General features: G+C 40.7%; 1 long non-coding RNA gene across 1 annotated transcript in view; it reads right to left on the minus strand.

Annotated features, from left to right (window-relative positions):
• Nucleotides 1-3699: 3699 nt before the first annotated feature.
• The window catches only part of LOC100938305 (uncharacterized), a 100967-nt gene continuing 84273 nt past the window's right edge, over nucleotides 3700-20393 (minus strand). The window contains exon 5 of the long non-coding RNA XR_151809.3: nucleotides 3700-4148. This is a non-coding gene — a long non-coding RNA (uncharacterized LOC100938305). The remainder of the gene's footprint in view (nucleotides 4149-20393) is intronic.

The raw sequence follows: 20393 nt of genomic DNA on the forward strand, positions 1-20393 counted from the left end.
TCTCACCATTCAAACAATTATAGCTGGCTGTTTAAAACTTGCATTTTGTAAGGTAAACTTTTTACCACGGGAAGTCTGGAGACATCCTTAGATTTTAGCAGAAAGCAACAGCTTGGTTAATTACATGAACTCTGTTGGGCTACTTATTAGAATACTATTAGGTTTGTGTCAACATGATATAAACATTGATTGCTGTCTAATCTCTGTGGATCTAGAGTTAATGTTCTGATTACAAATAATATATGTGTGGTAAGAACAACCCTGCTGTTAATAGGAATAATTGCTGTGAATATTTTTGATAGTAAACCTGGTTTTGAACCTTCAAAGTCAGTTTTAAAGACCTTGAGATTATGAGAGGATAGCAAAGAGAATACACATTTCTTTCTAGTTAGAGCTTTTGTTAGGTTTAGCTGCCTTGTGTTTAATTATCAGGTTTTTATTCTTTGCTCTATTGCTGAACAAAAAAAAAGAAAGAAGAAAGAAAAGAAAGAAAGAAAAAAAAGAAAGAAAGAAGAAAGAGAGAAAGAAAGAGAAAGAAAGAAAGAAAAGAAAGATCTGGAACCAAACCAATTTCCAGTGGGTTAGAAGTAGAGTTGTTAGCATCTTCGAATATAAAATTCAAATTCAAATTCAAAATATCAAGAAGATGACTTGTTGGCAAAACAAGTTAAAATTATGTTTATTGGGAACAAGACTATATTTGAGTGGAAAGCCTACGGCAGTGAAAAGAGCCATGGATTAAGAGTGAAAAGATGCCATCCTGGCTAACACAGTGAAACCCTGTCTCGACTAAAAATACAAAAAAATTAGCCAGGCGTGGTGGCGGGCACCTGTAGTCCCAGCTACTGGGGAGGCTGAGGCGGGAGAATGGCGTGAACCCGGGAGGCAGAGCTTGCAGTGAGCTGAGATCGCGCCACTGCACTCCAGCCTGGGTGACAGAGCGAGACTCTGTCACAACAACAACAACAACAAAGAGTGAAAAGATGTAGGTTCTAGCACTGGCTTGAGATCCTGAAAAATTCGCCAGACCTTTCTTGGCCTCAGTTTCCTTGTGTGTGAAATGGCTGATGAGACCTGGTAGTCTGTAATGTATCTTCCCAGTAAGAAAAAAATGATTTCCCTGAAACAAAACTGAGAAAGGATTCATTACATACAAATACAGAAGAATTGCTAGGGTTCCTAGTGGTAGATGAGATGACCATGTCATATAAAAGAAGATTGTTCTTGTGCTGAGAGGCAGCCCTATGGCAACTCTCTTCATTAGATGTGCACTTGTGTCCCTCTGAATCACTCTCTGCTCTTCAACCCTGTGGATGAAAAATGATATGGGCGAATGTCTCCAACTATTGCTAAACAATTCTACATTTCACCTTCTTGCCGTTGGGCACTCAGCCTGCAGTCAGCTATCTTGAGGTGTGCAACTGTTATACCATGTGGGAACCTCAGGCTTTGGGCTGTATCGCGCTGTCATGCATTACAGAAGTGGAGCTTCATGTCACCTATGACCTTGGCACAGGTTGAACTGCTATATGTTTCCGAAGATGCCTCTCTGTAGCATGACTTTTCTCATCAGGACTTTTCCTCTAACCATGACCCTTGGGATCGTTCGTTAGTTCACCTTTCCTCTTCCCTGTCCCCTGGAGATGCTGGGAATCTTTTCTACATGGATCCAGCGGCTGTCTTTTGGGCCACATTTTAATGCCATATATGTACCCTGAAACACTCTCTCCTTTTAAGTCTATATCTATATCCATATTTATCTTTTGTAAAATCTCCAAGAGCATGTATAAATGTCCAGGACACTTTATATTATTGGTGCTGTTTACCTGGCTTGCATGCTCTGAGCACCAGAATCTTGGTGGTAATAGAATAGTTACTGAGGTCTTTAACAGAAAGTCTGGTTTGGCTGCAAGAAAAAGAAAACTCCCAACTCAATTGGCTTAAACAAAAAGAAGATGTATCACATATAACAAGAAGTTTGGCTCCAGTGTTGACTGACTCATGAACTAAACACATCATTGAGAACCCGGGGTGGGTAAAGTAATAATCCAAATTCAAACCTCTCAGCATCCTTGCTTGTCCTCATCATTGCAAAATGGCTGCAGCAGCTCAGTCATCACATGTCATTGTGATCATGTCAGCAGCAGAAGGGGGATTTTCCTGTGTGTGTGTGTGTGTGTGTGTGTGTGTGTGTGTGTGTGTGTGTGTTTGTTGTTGTTAAAAAAAATACCCTTTTTGTATTGCCCTCCCCAACCACCAGATTTTTATTAGTATTTCAATGACCAGAGTTGTATGCCCATGCCCTCACCTGGTACTGGTAAGAGGAATAAAACTATCATGGCTCCTATTTAATTGCTATCTTGTTTTATTTCACAAGTTTATTCATATAGGCATAATAAGAGGTGTTAACTAATACATAAATACCTTTTTTTTGGTATGGCTAACAAAGCTAGAGCCACATGATATTGAAGCTTTAGAATGAACTTTTTTTCTGGAGGCTTTGCACAGTTCCTAGAGGGGTAAATTTCTTATATGTGTGAGAAGAATTTTTATCATTGTTATTAGCACTGTTTTCTCTGAGATCCTCATATTTGTTAATATTTCTGGCCTGCTAGGAAATGAATTTACTGTCCGTGAGGCCTAATGTCACAAGTCATCTAGTGGACGAGTTTCCTAGGAAGACTTTGTAGATGTCATTCCCACATGTAAAATATAGGCTTTGTTCTTTAATAGTGAGCTTATCACATCTAATTAAAAGGAACTTTTGGCATAGGCAATACCCAATTATATTCTGGTAAGAAAGGGAAATGATCATAAGTATTAATTCCCTCCAGTGGTGAATAAGCTATATCAATTTCTTTAGCTATTTTTTTTAATTTATGAAATAGAAAATTTCATTGTGAAAAATAAATAAATTAAAAAGGACACTATCCACATTATTTAATCTTTGTTATTATTGTTTTGTTGACAAGGCCAATGAATGTATGTCATACTCTACAAAATTGTTATTTTAAAATTGTCTTGATAACATATTAGCTTACAATTTATATCTCATGGGAGAAGATCGCTCATGGGATTTTTTTCTTTTGAATTTTGACAGTTCCTTTGGGACAAAATACCAGGTAAAGAGTGCTTTATTCTAGTGTGTGAGTAGGTATAATCTGTTAAACTGAAGGTGAAAGATAGATTAAGAATAACTTTTTTCTAATGTAGATTCAAATAAAATATTAATCATAATGAAAACAGTTCATTTAGTCCAGTTAGTCCTAGGTAATTTTTGTTATGTTGAGCTTGGGCTTTTGATTTTTTAATAACATTTAATGCCATGAAATTCAGTTTCTGAAAAATGTACAGTTCAGTGGATTTTAGTATATTCACAAAATGCTGCATTAATCACCACAGTTTTATTTCAAAACATTTTTATCACCTCTAGAAGAAACCTCATACTCACTTTTCCCTTCCCTCAGCCCTTGGCAAGTACTAATTTACTTTCTGTCTCTATGGATTTGCCTATTTCGAATATAGCATATAAACGGAATCATAAAATACATGTTTTTTTGTGCCTGGCTTCTCTCACTTAGCACAATACTTTTAAGATTCATCTGTATTGTATAGCCTGTATCAATACTTCCATTGTGTGGATGTACCACTGAATTAGTTTCCCATGGTTGCTATAACAAATTACCACAAAATTGGTTTCTTAAAACAACCCACATTTATTGTCGTACAGTTCTGGGGGTCAGAAGTCTGAAATCAATTTCTCTTGGCTGAGATCAAGGGTCAGTAGGGCCATACTTCCTCTACAGGCTCGGGGAGAGTCCATTTCTTCACCTTTTTCAGCTCCCGGTGACTGCTGGCAATTCCTTGGCTTATGGCTCCTTCCTCCATCCCCCAAGCCAGCGTGTAGCATTTTGCTTCAGTTGTCACATTGCCTTCTGTTCTGTAGTCAAGTCCTCCTCTACCTCCCTCATATGGGGACCCTTCAGATTACATTGGGTCCACCTGGATAATTCAGGATATGCTCCCTATTTTAAGGTCCTCAAGGTAGCCAGGCATGGTGGCTCATGCCTGTAATCCCAGAACTTCGGAAGGCTGTGGCAGGAGGGTCGCTTGAGCTGAGGAATTCAAGACCAGACTGGGAAACATCTCTACAAGGAAAAAAAAAATAGCCAGGTGTGGTGGCATGCAACTGTAGTCCCAGCAACTTGGGAGGCCAAGGTGGAAGGACTGCTTGAGCCCAAGAGGTTGAGGCTGCAGTGAGCCAAGATGGCGCCACTACACTCCAGCCTTGGGTGGCGGAATAAAACCTTGACTGAAAAAAAAATTCTTAACGTGATCACATCTGCAGAGTGCTTTTTCCATATAAGGTAACAACCACAGGTTCCAGGGATTAGGGCCACTGGAGGCCACTATTCAGTCTATCAGAACCACGGTTTGTTTATCCATCAACAATTAACGAGCATTTGGTTTGTCTACATTGTCGCTGTTATGAATAAGGCTGCTCTGAACATTCATTTACAAGCTTTATGTGGACAAGTGTCTTCAGTTCTCTTGGGTGTATACCTAAGAGTAGAAATGCTGTGTCACATGGAAACTTTATGTTTAACTTTTTGAGGAACTGCCAAACTGTTTATTTATTTATTTATTTATTTATTTAGATGGAGTCTCACTCTGTCTCCCAGGCTGGAGTGCAGTGGCGTGATCTCGGCTCACTGCAAGCTCCGCCTCCCGGGTTCACGCCATTCTCCTGCCTCAGCCTCCTGAGTAGCTGGGACTACAGGCGCCCGCCACCACGCCCGGCTAATGTTTTGTATTTTTTAGTAGAGACGGGGTTTCACCATGTTGGCCAGGATGGTCTCGGTCTCTTGACCTCGTGATCCACCCACCTCGGCCTCCCAAAGTGCTGGCTGCACCATTTTCCATTTCCACTATCAACGTATGAGGGTTTCAATTTTTCCACATCCTTACCAACATTTGTTATTGTCTGTCTTTTTGATTATAGCTATTTCAGTGGATGTGAACTGGTGTCTCGGTGTGGCTTTGATTTGCATTTCCTTGATGACTAACGATGTTGAGCATCTTTTCATTGGCTCATTGATCATTTATCTGTCTTTCAAGAAATATCTATTGAGGCCCTTTGCCTATTCTAAAACTAGGTTATTTTGTTGAGTTGTAAGAGTTCTTTCTATATTCTAGTTATAAGTCCCTTATTAGATATAGGATTTTCAAATATTTTCTACTGTCTTGTACATTGTCTTTTCGATTTCTTCATGTTGTCCTTTGAAGCACAAAAGTTGTTAGTTTTAATGAAGTTTATCTATCTTTTCTTTTGTGCTTTTGGCATCCTATCTAGTACCATGGCGACTTACCATGGTTCAGACCAACGGGAACCACCCCTTTTGACACTTATAGCTGTGTGGGTTATCTTAGAAAAGCAGGGCTAGACCAGGTGCGGTGGCTTACACCTGTAATCCCAGCACTTTGGGAGGCTAAGGCAGGCGGATCATGAGGTCGAGAGATCAAGACCATCCTGGCCAACACGGTGAAACCCGTCTCTACTAAAAATACAAAAACTTAGCTGGATGTGGTGGTGTGCACCTGTAGTCCCAGCTACTCAGGAAGCTGAGGCAGGAGGATTGCTTGAACCCGAGAGGCGGAGGTTGCAGTAAGCCAAGATTGTGCCACTGCACTCCAACCTGGAGACAGTGAGAATCTGTCTCAAAAAAAAAAAAAAAAAAAAGAAAAAAAAAGAAAAAAAGAAAAGAAAAGCACAGCTGGCCATCACCAGGGTCTCCTGCAGGTCCCCTAGGTCAGGCAGTTATTTATCACAGTACTTGGATGGGTTTTAACCTCAGAACTCCATAAAGTCACAGAAAAATTACTTCAATGTGACAGAACCCAAACTAGGAAATAAGATCTCTTTGCAGTTTATGTTACACACACGCACATACTCTCTCAACCATAATTAGACACAGCAAACCATAAATAAGACACAGCGGGGTTCACATGTCACCTTCCATCTCTCTCATGAGGGAGCTGGAGGGCGCCTTCGTCAGTGTGGATCCTGTCCAGCCTTCTCCTCCGTGAGCTCCCTGACATGGGAGCAGTGCTGTTCTGTGCTGATCTCACCCAGCAAGTTGCTTCCTCCTTTTGAGCCTTTGTTGTCATTTGTATGAAAGTCTTGGCCTCCACTTACTCTCGATCTGTGTTCTCTGAATCAACCGCCCAGGGCTGTTGCTAGTGTCACATAACCTGGGAATAGCTTTACAAACAAAACAACACCCATTCCTGGGACTTGCTGCTCCTTTCTTGTCTTTGACCTGCATTCAGCTGCCTCTCTATTGCATCCCTGCTTTAGCCACAGGAAGGGTGCTTTGTATTCAGCATCTTTTTTCTTTAATTAAACAAAAACAAAAACTTCTGAATTGGATCTTCTGTTGCAGGGAAACGCAATGTGTGTCATTCCTGGGAACACTCCAGTGGGCATCTCTGCAGCTCCTGTAGCCAGCGGTGCCCACTCATTATGGCATGTCTACTGCGGCACAGGTGGGACAGGGACCCCACAGGGCCTGAGAACCACGTAGTAGGTCTTCAGCAAAGGCCCACTGAATGAATACAGGTTAATGATGGAAACTGAGATCCTTAGAAATGGAGTAACTCTCTCTAGAGATAGACGACGAACTAAGTGGCCTTTTCTAAGTGAGTACTCATCAACCTTTGGGGGAACAGATACCCAGTTTCATTATAATTCACTTTTCAATTTATTGGAAATACTGAATTTATTATTCAGTTTATTGATGAAATGGAAATAACAGTCCTCTGTAGTGTGTGTATGTGTGTGTTTGCTGAAGGAGGTGGCCATGTATTTAATGGTAAATTTCAGTATCCAGAGCATTTTCTGCTTTTAGTTTTGATTTTCTTTTATGTTACTAGATACAGTCTTAACGGGATCTTAATGTAGTTAAGTTAGCTTATAATGGCTACGGGAGAAAATAGGCTCCTAGACAGCACATTATAATGCCCCTTCTGAGAAAAGAATTACAGCAAAAGCTGGACCCAATTGTAAGAACATTAAACTTATAAAAGCATGAAATTGCTTCATAGGGTGTACATGAATTAATATCTTCTTTGCACTGGTGGTTTTCCCATATAGTACATCACTCAGGCTCAACAACACACAAGTATGCTTTTGTACCAGTGAAGATTGCATTGCAAAGCTGTATCATCTACTGAAAAAAAAAGAAAAAGAAATACCCAGAATAGTTTGGGCTGGTCCAGGAGTGAAGGACACTTTAAAGATTGCCTTTCTCCTGAACTCCTACCCTGCTGTCTGCCCTTTCTTGTGGACTGATGGCCTCTCGTGAGTTGGCAGGACTTACCTATCTTGATCTTCTGGTCCCATGTAAAATGCACGTTCTTATATCCAGAGGATCAGAGCCAGCCTAGACAGCCCAACACCATGCAGACAACCGTGCCATGGACACTTCAACTCAACTGCAATGTCGATTTGTTTGCGAAGATGAGCCAGTACTGTAAATGTCAAGCAACATTGCTCTGTGCAGCAGAGTCAGCCATCTTTCAACTCACCAGAAAGTACCTGTGAGACTTGCGGACTTTTGAGCATATTACATTGATCATGTTGAAAGGTAGAGGCAAAAAGAACCTGTTCCTGCCTGTGTAGCAGTTTTTATTCTTTTGATTTTGAATAACAGTAACATTTTTTGGCCAGCACTTTGAAAATGGCCCTCTCTGAAGAATGATTCTCTAGCATACTTATAAACGGGCGGTAATATTTTTACTTTGGAATGACCTGCAAGGAGCTCCATCTTCCAGAACAGGTGAAAAGGGCATAGGCTCTGGAATCAGAAAAAGCACGTTTAGCTGCAGCCTCTTAACACAGGGGGCCATACTAATCTCTGTATTGTTCCAGTTTTAGTTCATGTGCTGCCAAGGCAAGCACAGCCATAGCCTTTTAACGTGTTTCCTGGCTTTACTAATAAATCCACAAAAATGGGGAAGATTTAAAAGACTTAATATTTTTAAAATGCAGATCTGATTCTGTCACTCTCACCCCCACCCTGATTTCCTCAGTGGCTTCCCACTGCACTTTGAATAAATTCACACTCTTTGCCATGGCCTGACGGCCCTGCACAACCTGGCACTTTCTACACTCGGACCTCACTTTGTACCTCCTCTCCCTGGCCCCCAGCTCCAGTTATAGTCTCTCTTTCCTAGAACACCCCAGACTTGTTCTGCCTCTGGGCTATTGCACTTGCGATTCCCTTTGCTCGGAACTCTCTTTCCCTAGAGCTTCAGCTTTTCATATGCCTGCCTCTCACCCTTCAGATATCAGCTCAGCTGGGTGCAGTGGCTCACACTGGAATCCCAGTGTCCCTGTGCTTTGGAAGTCCAAGGCAAGAGGATTGCTTGAGACCAGGCGTTTGAAACCAGCCTGGGCAACATAAGGAGCACCCCCTCACTACAAAATTAGCTGGGTATGGTGGGGTGCACCTGTGGTCCCAGCTTCTTGGGAGGCTGAGTGAGGAGGATCACTTGAGCCTGGGAGGTCGAGGCTGCAGTGAGCCTTAGCACACCAGCCAGGGTGACAGAACGAGACTCTCAGAAAAACAAACAAACAAACTAAAAAACCAATCCCACTCCCTCACCAAAATTCAAATATCTAGCTCACATGAAAGTAGCACCTTTTCAGAGGTGATACTTTTTTTTTCTTAAGTCAACTTGTATTTTAGATTCAGGGCGTACATGTGTAGGTTTGTTACTTGTGTATATTGCATGATGCTGGTGTCTGGGGTTCATAGTTGACCCTATCCTCCAAGTAGTGAGCATAGTCCCCAATAATTAGTTTTACAACTGTTGTTCTTCTTCTCCCTCCCCCTATATTAGTTCCCAGTGTCTATTGTTGCCATCTTTATGTCTATTAGTACCCCATATTCAGCTCCCACTCATAAGTGAGAATATGTGGTATTTGGTTTTTTGCTCCTGCATTAATAATGGCCTCCAGCTGCATCCATGTTGCTGCAAAGGACATGAATTCATTCTTTTTAATGGCTGCATAGTATTCCCTGGTGTATATGTACTTCATTTTCTTCATCCAGTCCACCGTTGATGGGCACCTAGGTTGATTCCATGTCTTTGCTGTTGTGAATAGTGCAGCAATGAACATAATGAACGCATGTGTCTTTTTGGTAGAACGATTTGTTTATTTTTGGATATATACCCAGTCATGGGCTTGCTCTAAGTTCCTTGAAAAATCTCCACACTGCTTTACACATTGGCTGAAGTAATTCATGTTCCCAGCAACAGTATATTAGCATCCTCTTTTCTCCACAGCCTTGCCAGCAGCTGTTATTTTTTGACTTTTTAGTAATGCTTCAGACAACAGAATTGCTGTCATAGTGGGCTATAGACTGCATTCCAGACTCTGGAGCTACTGTAGCCCATGCCCCAGACCCTGGCTCCTCAGCTGCTGTACTAACACCCATTCCTGGCACATCATCTCCAACACTGCAGTGGAAAGGGGGGGGTGGTGCCTGCATCCCAGGCACCAGTGCCACGGCTGCCTCAAACCCAGGGGCCAAGGTTCTTCCACAAGTACCTGAATTCCCAACCTTGGCCCTGTGGCTACTTCACAGGTGCTGCACACCAGACAGTAGTGCCACTGCCACCACGAGCATGCCTGTGAGCTGGCTCTGGCTTCAAGAGGGATCTGTCACAACTTCACCTGAGGGAGAAGAAGAGATCAGGAAGACCCCAGGATCCTTCACCACACCATAAGCCCTTGCTGTCTTTGTAGACAACTGCAGCCTTGGCCACTGAGGACCGCTACCTCTGTACAGTTCTGTCAGCTGAGGTGAGCATTAGTGAAGATTATAGGGGAGGTTCTGGCCAAAGGGATCTCTTGGCACGATAAATGGCAATAGTTAGTTCTTGCCTATCAATAATTACTTTAAATGTGAATGGATTAAATTCTCTAATTGATAGACATAGGATTTAAAAAATAGGATCCAACAATATGCTGTCTATAAGAGTTTCATCTTAGCTTTAAGGATACAAATAGGTTGAAAAAGATATTCCTTGAAAAATATATTCCATGCAACTGGAAAGCAAGAAAGGGAAGAGGTAGTTATATCAGACAAAATAGACTTTTAGTCAAAAACAGTAAGAAGAGACAAAAATGTCAATATGTAATGATAAAGGGGTCAATTTATGAAGAAGACATAATAATTATAAATATATACACATCCAACACTGGAGCACCTAAATATATAAAGCGAATATTAAGAGATCTGAAGGGAGAAATGGAGAGCAATGAAATAATAGTAGATGACTTTAATACACCACTTTCAACAGTGGGTAGACCATCTAGGCAGAACACTAATAAGGACACATTGGACTTGAACTACAATCTTTTGGCTTTCCTGGGCCATACTGGAAAAAGAAGAATTGTCTTGGGCCACACATAAAATACACTAACACTAATGATAACTGATGAGCTAAAAAAAAAAATCACACAAAAAAATTTCATGATGTTTTAAGACAGTTTGCAAATTTGTGATGGGCCACATTCAAAGCCATCCTGGGCTACCTGTGGCCTGCTGGCTGTGGGTTGGACAAGCTTGCTTTAGACCAAATGTACTAAACAGATATATGCAGAACATGCCATTCAACAATAGCAGAATACCCATTCTTCTCAAGCTCACATGGAATATTCCTAGGATAGATCATATGTTAGGCTACAAATGAATTTTTATCAAATATCTTTTCTGACCGCAATGATATGAAACTAAAAATCAACAACAGGAAGAAAATTTGAAAATTCACAAATACATGGAAAGTAAAAACACTTCTAAATAACCAATGGGTCAAAGAAGAAATCAAAAGGGAAATTAAAGAAATTTTTGAAATACATAAAAATGAAAACACAACACACCAAAACTTATGAAATGTAGCAAAAACAATTCTACAAAGGACGTTTGTAGTGACAAATGCCTACATTGTGAAAAAAGAAAAATCTCAAACAAACAATTTAACTTTACATTTCAAGAAACTAGAAATAGAAGAGAAAAAGAAGCCCAAAGTCAGCAGAAGGAAGGAAATAATAAAGATCTGAATAGAAATAAATGAAATAGAGGCTAGAAAAAAAGTAAAACAAAGATCAATGAAACCAAGGGTGGGGCTTTTGAAAAGATGAAATTGACAAAACTTTAGCTAGACTAAGAAAAAAAGAGAAGACTCAAATAAATAAAATAAAAAATGAAAGAGGTGACATTACAACTGGCACACAGAAATACAGAAGATTATAAGAGATTACTCTGAGCAATTATATGCAACAAATTTGATAACCTAGAAGAAATGGATAGATTTCTTCAGGTACATTTCTATATGTACCCATGTAGGTACATATAACCTACTTAGAATTCTGAAGAAATAAAAAATCTGAACAGACCAATAACAAGTGATGAGATCAACTAGTAATAGAAAGTAATAAAAAGACTCTATCAAAAAACTGTTAAACTAGTAAACAAATTCAGTAAATTTGCAGGATAAAAAATCAACATATAAAAATCAGTAGTGTTTCTGTACAGTAACAAGAAAGTATCCAACAAGGAAATTAAGAAAACAATCCCATTCATAATAACATTAAAAAGAATAAAATACTTAGGAGTAAATTTAATGAAGGAGGCAAAACATCTGTACACTGAGAACTATAAAACATTGATGAAGGAAATTGAAGACACAAATAAATGGAAAGATATCATGTTCATGGATTGAAATAATTAATATTGTCAAAATGGCCATACTACTGAAAGCAATCTACAGATTCAATGCAATTTCCATCAAAATTCCAATGACATTTTTCATAGGAATAGAAAAAAGAATTCTTAAATTGATATGGAACCACAAAAGACCCCAAATAACCAAAACAATTTTGACAAAAAGAACAAAACTAGATTTTAATTATGTTATGAAGCTATATAATCAAAACAATATGCTACTGCTACACCCCCCAAAAAAACCTCAGACATATAGACCAGTAGAGTAGAGAGCCCAGAAATAAACCCATAAATATGCAGTAAAGTAATTATTAATAAAGGCACAAAGAATACACAATGAGGAAAGGATAATCTCTTTCATAAATTTTGGTGCTGGGAAAATGGAATATCCACATGCAAAAGAATGAAATCGAGCCTTTATCTTTTTTTTTTTTTTTTTTTTTTGAGACAGAGTCTCTCTCTGTCGCCAGGCTGGAGTGCAGTGACACCTCTGCCTTGCGGGTTCAAGCAATTCTCCTGCCTCAGCCTCCCGAGTAGCTGGGACTACAGGTGTGCACCACCATGCCCAGCTAATTTTTGTATTTTTAGTAGAGATGGGATTTCACGATGTTGGCCAGGATGGTCTTGATCTTGTGACCTTGTGATCCGCCCACCTTGGCCTCCCAAAGTGCTGGGATTACAGGCGTGAGCCACTGCGCCCAACCAAGCCTCTATCTTACACCACACACAAAAATCAACTCAAAATGGAATAAGGAGTTGAAGGTAAGACCTAAAACTGTAAAACTCCTGGAAGAAAACATACGGGAAAAGTTCCTTGATAGTAGTCTTGGCAATGAATTTTTTTGATTTGACACCAAAAGCACAGGCAACAAAAGCAAAACTAAACAGATAGAATCACATTAAACTAAAAAGTCACAAAGGGCACATAAGGCACAGCAAAGGAAACAATCAACAAAATGAAAAGCAGCCTATAGGATGGGAAAAATATTTGCAAACCATGTTTCTAATAAGGAATTAATGTCTCAAGGTACATGAGGACTCATACAACTCAGTAGTAACAAAAGCCAAATCACCCAATAAAAAGTGTGCAAAGGACCTGAGTAGATATTTTTCCAAAGAAGACATATAAATAGCAAAGAGGTATATGTAAAGATGTCACTAATCATCAGGGAAATAGAAATCAAAACCACAATGACATGTCACTTCATACCTGTAGGATGGCTATTACAAAAACATTAAAAGTTAAGTGTCAGTGAGGACATGGAGGAAAGGGATCCCTTATACATTGTTGGTAGGAACGTAAATTGGTGCAGCCATTATGAAAAACAGCGTGGAGATATCGCAGAAGCTTAAAAGTAGAACTACCCTGTGATCCAACAATCCCATGTCTGAGTATATATCCAAAGGAAATGAAATTACTATCTTGAAGAAATATCTGCACCCTCATGTTCATCTCAGCATTATTCACAGAGGCCAAGATTTGGAAACAACATAAATATTAGTCAGTGGATGAATGGATAAAGAAAATGTAGTGTGCGTGTGTATACATATTTCATTTTATATATACATATACATTGTTTATATAATGGAATATTATTCAGCCAACAAAAAGCTACCCTGACATTTGTGACAACATGGATTGACATGAGGTTGTTATGCTAAGTGATATAAGCCAGACCCAGAAAGACAAATATTGCAGGATTTCACTTACATGTGGAATCTTAGAAAAAAAAAATTGAACTCATGGTAACAGAGAGTAGAATGGTGGTTACCAGGGCTGAGTGATTACAGGTGGGGTAGGGATTAAGGGTACAAACTTTCTGTCCTAAGATGAATAAGTTCTGGATACCTAAAGTACAGCATGATGACTACAGCTAATAATAGTGTAATGTACACTTGAAATTCTCTCAGGGAGTAGATCTTATGTTACCAGGCACACACAAAAAGGACACTATGTGAAGTGATGGATTTATTTTAGTTTAGTTTATTTATTTTTTATTTTTTTTTGAGAAGGAGTTTCGCTCTTGTTGCCTAGGCTGCAGTGCAATGGCATGATCTTGGCTCACTGCAACCTCCGCCTCCCATCAAGCAATTCTGCTGCCTCTGTCTTCTGAGTAGCTGAGATTACAGGCGCCAACCACCATGTCCGGCTAATTTTTGTGTTTTTAGTAGAGATGGGGTTCCACAATGTTGGTCAGGCTGGTCTTGAACTCCTGACCTCAGGTGATCCACCTGCCTCTTCTCCCAAAGTGCTGGGATTACAGGTGTGAGCCACCATACTCGTCCAGAAGTGATGGATTTGACTGTGGTAATCATCTTACCATGTATACATATATCAGAACATCACATTGCACACCTTAAATACACACAATTTTTGTCAATCATACCTCAATAAAGCTGGAAAAAAAGAATAAATTCAGTTCTATCATCTCTCTTCTTTTTAAAATTTTCACTGACTCTCCTGCCCTTATACACACATTTGCACAACTAGACACATCCTAGCACATGTAGATACCTTTCTTAAGTCTCTCATTCAATCCTCACTCATCGATTTACTATGTTATTCATTCATCCATTCACAAACCTATCTGCCTACTTCTTTCTTCTATGGGCTTCTTGAGGACAGAGTGAATGCATTTTATCTTTGTGTTCCAAGCACATAGTGGGGATGTAATACATCTTTCTTTAATGAATGAATGAATGTATGAATGTTTTCTCCAGAGAGCAGAAGTGAGCAGACAGTTGGCAAGTAAATTGGGAGGAGAGAAAAATATTTTTAAAATATTTTTAAAAAATCTAATATCATGCTCTGTGGCATTACATGTGCTTCCTTATATAGTTACTGATTTGATCCTCACAAAATCCTCCAAATGGGAGCAGATAATACTATTTCCCTTCAGAAATGAAGGGCCAGAGGCCTCGTGTGTTTGAGTCTGGACTGACAAAGTTAGCAGGTAGTGAATATAAGACAAAAAGCCAGGTTATTGGATTCCAAGTGCAGTGCCTTTTTTTTTGGTTTTGCATCCATCTAGGGTGAGTTTGTTTCTGATACAGCGCAATGAGATGTGTGCTCTTTTTTTTTTTTTTTTTTTTTGAGACCGAATTTCACTCTTGTTGCCCAGGCTGGAGTGCAATGCCATGGTCTTGGCTCACTGCAACCTCCGCCTTCCAGGTTTAAGAGATTCTCCTGCCTCAGCCTCCTAAGTAGCTGCGATTACAGGCACCTGCCACCACCCTGGCTAATTTTTGTATTTTTAGTAGAGACAGGGTTTCGCCACATTGGCCAGGCTGGTCTCAAACTCCTGACCTCAGGTGATCCACTCATCTTGGCCTCCGAAAGTGCTGGGATTAAGGGCGTGAGCCACTGCGCCCGGCAGAGATGCATGTTTTTTTTTTTGTGGCTGATACACATATGAAGGCAAATCCATAGAGGACAGCTGACATTGCTTTAGGCAAGTGTAGCATCACTGGAATTAGTGTCACAGCAAAAGGGCTAGGGTGGGAAGACCCACTTAGGTGTACAAAGACGTGGGGTTTTTTGGCTTGTTTGTTTTTAATTGTTTTTAATTAAGAGTCTCAGCCGGGTGTGGTGGCTCACACCCGTAATCCCAGCACTTTGGGAGGCCAAGGTGGGCAGATCATGGGGTCAGGAGTTCGAGACCAGCCTGGGTAACATGGTGAAACCTCATCTCTACTAAAAACACAAAGATTAGCTGGGTACCGTGGCAAGCGCCTGTAATCCCAGCTACTCAGGAGGCTGAGGCAGGAGAGGCAGGAGAATTGCTTGAACCCAGGAGGCGGAGGTTGCAGTGAGCCGAGATTGTGTCACTGCACGCCAGCCTGGGCAACAGAGCAAGACTCCAACTCAAAAAAAAAAAAAAAAAAAAAAAGGAGTCTCAATTTCATTCCTTGACTAAAACAGGAGCTGAGAAACAAATGAAGCATGGGTCAGAATTGGGTGTAGTGTAGGGACAAGAGTGGCAAGAGCAGGGCGTGGTGGGCCAAATGAAGCTGGCAGCCTTGAGGACTAGAGGAAGCTGGGTGGTACTTAAAGGGACAATGAACCTTTGGTGGCAGGAAAGTGGCCAGAGGCCAGAGTGCCTTGTGCCAAGGTAAAGGAAAAAGTGAATGCCCCAAGGCAGGCACTGGGAGCCGGTGTGCCAATACCAGACGTTCTCCAAATCCACAGCAGTGTCCTGATCTCGGGAAGCCTCTGCAGGGAGCCCTCAAAGCATGGCTGCGTGCATTTCCTATGGGCTCTTTTATTCTCTCTATACCTCAAGCTTTGTCTTTGAACAAGCTGAACTGTCTACACTGGATCCTGAGAGCAAAATGCCATGAAGTTGCAACTTCATTCTTTTCTTCCTTCATCCTTCGGGCAGGGCGCTTTTGCTGTGTCTTTGTGTCCTCTCTGGGTGGTGGATGCAGGGGGATGAGGACTGGCCGAGGAGTCCCCCTGGAGCCCTTGAGGGAGCTTGGAACATAGACAAGTCCCCCTGGCTGTTCGAGGCCATTTCACCTTCACCAGCGGTTCATCCCAGGGGCTTGGCAGCAGCCTTGCTCAGCGTTGGTTGCCTTTTCTGAGCACTGGCCACTGCTGTGGCTGGTAAAGGCATTTTGGAAGTCCTTATTATGCCCACCAGCTTCACCTGTCCCTAAAATTTTGATCCCTAAAATTTTCCTCACTTCTTCAAACAACCCCCAAATGTTGCTGCTTTTCATAATCTCAGATTTTTCCTAACTCTTCCTCTCCTTCTTTCCTTTGCAGCATAAAATGCCCACAGGAATCACACCCCTGACATCCATCACCACCCTTTCAACAGTGGCCCTCAAACCTGTCTGGAAAATGATGACATCTGAATTATATCATTTATAAATCATTTATATAATACCAAAGTGCTGGGATCACAGGCGCGAGTGGGGGCAATTTTCAATTAAGAAAATTCTATCAATGAACATAGTCCCCCGTCCCCAAATGGGGATGGAGGGATGATGAAATCCTGGCAGTGGAGCCCCTTGTGCTGCTGTTGGGAGGTGGCAGTATTTTAAGGAAGAAGTAGAAAGGGGGTGAGAATAACATGGATTGAGCACCTGCTATTGGCCAAGGCTGGGGTTTTAGATTTTTCACCCAGGAGTCATTGCAGGTGGGCCCAGAGGACTGGAGAGAGTTAAAAATGGCCAGGGGGTCCCTAGGAAGCTCCAGGCCAGCATTTTTACACCCTGGAGGAGAGCTGAGAAGAAGCTGGAAAGGATAATATTGTAAGAGCTAACACTTATAATGCTGCTTATGTTGCACCAAGCACTGTTTTAGGTGCTTACATATATTAATTTGTGGAATCCTGGCAACACTGTGTGAGTAGGTGTATTTGAATTATCTCCATTTCACAGACGAGAAAACTGAGGCACAAAGAGTTAGCTAGTCGCCCAAGGTTACTTAGTAAAGGTGGGATTTACACAAATTATGCTTTTTCTCTGCTGCCTTACACCATCTTGCTGAGAACTTCTCCACACACCACCAGTGTGCTGGCTCATTAAGTCGTGTGTTTGTGTGTGTGTATGAATGTATGAGTGTGTGAGTGTGTGCATGTGTGTGTAAGCCTGGGGTGAGCACTAAGCTCTGGTGGTGCTGAGACTGTTTTACTCATTGCTTTGTCCTCGGCACCTAGCACAGTGCTCAGGAAATGTTTGTGGAATCAATGCAGGAATAAATACACTTAGATTTTTCTAAGTACGGGCTCCTGTAGCTCCTTTGTTAGGAGTTATTTTGTGGCTGTCATTATGGCCCAATTTTCTTTTTTCATTTGGGTGAAAAATGATTTTGGCATTTAAACAGCATGACTTCATTATTGATTTTTTTAAAAAATCTGCCCCTACTATCAAATTCCCCTCTTGGCATTTTGTTACTCTGGATATATTTAGAAACATCTTTGTAGTGTTCTCCTTCTTTCTTTTGTATCTAGGATGCATTTTAACAAGGAGTATTCTATGTATGCAAAATTGTTGTATTTTTATTTTTGTTTATCTCCCACACTCCATAATAGAGGTTAAGAGTATGCCATTTTGATAACAAAGAACTTTCTTACTATCTTTTTGATTGACTGAATAGGCAAAGGAAACACCATAATTGTGTGAAATGGTCTGATTTAGAAACCAATTATAAGGAATGTAATTATCTACTAATGAAATATGCATGTAAGTCCTTGGTTTGCTGCTTCTAATGTCACTGTAGACAAATGCGTAGCCAGGAGAAAACTTGCATACAGTAAATTGAAAATCACCCATTTCTAGATCATTACTGAAAATCTCATGACACCTAACATCTCAGAACCAGAAAGAATACCTGTTTTCCACCTGCAGGTGTCTCACTGTGTGTGTATGTATATATGTGCATATGTAACATGTATGTGTATATGTGTATGTATTTGTGTGTATATATGTGATATGTATGTGTTTATATGTGCATATGCATGTAATATGTGTGTGTGTACTTGTATGTGTATGCATATGCATGTATGTGTGTGGGTGGGTAAATGTGTATGTGTGTGTATGTATGTGTGTGTGTGGGTGAGTTTGTATGTGTGTGTGTGTGTGTGGATGGGTTTGTATGTGTGTGTGTTTGAGGTGTGTGTATATGGGTGGGTGAGTGAGTTTGTATGTGTGTATGTATGTGTGTGCGTGTATATGTGTGTGTGTGTGTGTGTATATGTGTGTGTGTGCGTGTATGTGTGTGTGTATGTGTGTGTATATGTGTGTGTGTGCATGTATATGTGTGTTGGGGAGTGAGTGGGGCAGTGGGGGCTCAGACAGGGTGTTTTCTGGTCAAACCTTAAGGTCCACAGCTCCCCCTTTCTGTCTACTGATAATTCTTGATGATTAAATCCATAGGTTTCTCTGGGCTACAAAGCCAGAACTCTAAGGTCCTTTTTTTAAATTATAAGAACGAAAATAGAAGAAATTCCCTTTGGTTCTCTTAGGAAATGCATGATTGAGAAACAGCCCGTTGTCCTCTTCAGTTTTCATAAGCCGTGCACAGTGAGACAAGGGAGCAGAGCCCTGGGAGCTGGCGCGCTCTCGAGACGTGGGCTGTCAGCCCGGAGAGAAGACAGTGGACTGTGCTTCTGAGCTTTTGCCCTCTCCTTCCTTGGCAGAGGCGCTTGTGAAACTTTTGCTACAGTTGGGGCAGGGTGGAGAAGGCAGGGTCAAGCTGCACAGCCCCAGGGCAGTGGTGCCATTCTACATGGTGCTAACACACTATGAGTGGGATGCTGAAATTTTAGGGTCCCATTTCCCACAGATGTTTGCCTTGCTCATGGCTGTGATATCAGAGCGAATTCTCCTTATCCTAAGCCAACCAAGCTTGCTTTATTAAAATATCCTTTATGCCTTCTTGTCCCCACTGCACTGCTCCAGTCTCTTCACTTCCTGAATTTTGTCAATTCTAAGACACGTTTTGGGTACATTTGAGCAATTCGAAATGGGGATGCCTCTTACAGTCAATGCTTGTCATAGTTTAATTGGCAGCATTGGGACATAACATAATGGTATGCTTTATAATCTACGGTGCCCTAGGTTTGATGAAATATGACAACAACTCTATGGGCTTTGCAAAACTGTCTCCCTTTCGAGCCTTGTCATATGCTACTGCTTCATACAAACTCTGTCCCGAAGGATGTTTTGTGATGACTTGTGTCCCTGGAATGCACTTTCTTCCCGGGCGATCTTTGCTCTGGTTTTTCTCTGCCTCTGACGCTTTCTATTATAGCTTCGTCTCTGCCTATGGAAATCCGTCCTCTTCTTCAGGGCCCAGCTCAAAGGCTCATCACCACCTGGAGTCTCCCCTGATGATGTCATCCAGAAATCATCCCTTCCTGCCCTAAAATCTTACAGGGATTTGCTTGTGCTTCCTCATGGCATTTAGAGGCCTTTAAAAAACTAATGATCAAATTATTTCTCTTTCTTAATAAATTCTTATCCTTATCTTTCTTGGTATTTGGAAGCAAATATTACATTTATATTCTCAAACAGTTGATTTTTCATGGGCAATGTGGTAAGGAATGTTGGGCAAAATTCAACTCCAATTCAGATGGAATATCTGTAGTCAATTTTATGCAAAACCTTTCTTTTTTTTAAAAAAAAAACACTTTTTGAGGTATGATTGAGATATAAAAACCTGCACATATTAAATGTATACAATCTGATGAGTTTGGAGATGGGTACCATCAGCCTTCCAGATCTACAGTTTCTGCATCTGGGGATTTAACTAATTCGAATCAAAAATATTTGGGGAAAATATATACAAATAATACAAATAAAAAACAATGCCGTGTAGTAACTACATAGCATTTAGGTATTATAAGTAATCTAGAGATGATTTAAAGTGTATGGGAGGATGTGTTTAGGTTATATGCAAATACTATATCATTTTATATCAGGGACTTGAGCATCTACAGGTTTTGGTATCTCTGGGGGTCTTGGAACCAATCTCCCTCAGATATTGAGGGATGACTGAAACCGCCTTTCCAAAAATTATAACTGAGGAAATTATGACAGTGAAAGAGATCAGACCTAACTGACTCCATCTTGCTTCTAACCTTTAAG

The sequence above is a fragment of the Pongo abelii genome, chromosome 14 (genome assembly GCF_028885655.2).
Source record: "Pongo abelii isolate AG06213 chromosome 14, NHGRI_mPonAbe1-v2.0_pri, whole genome shotgun sequence".
NCBI lineage: Eukaryota > Metazoa > Chordata > Mammalia > Primates > Hominidae > Pongo > Pongo abelii.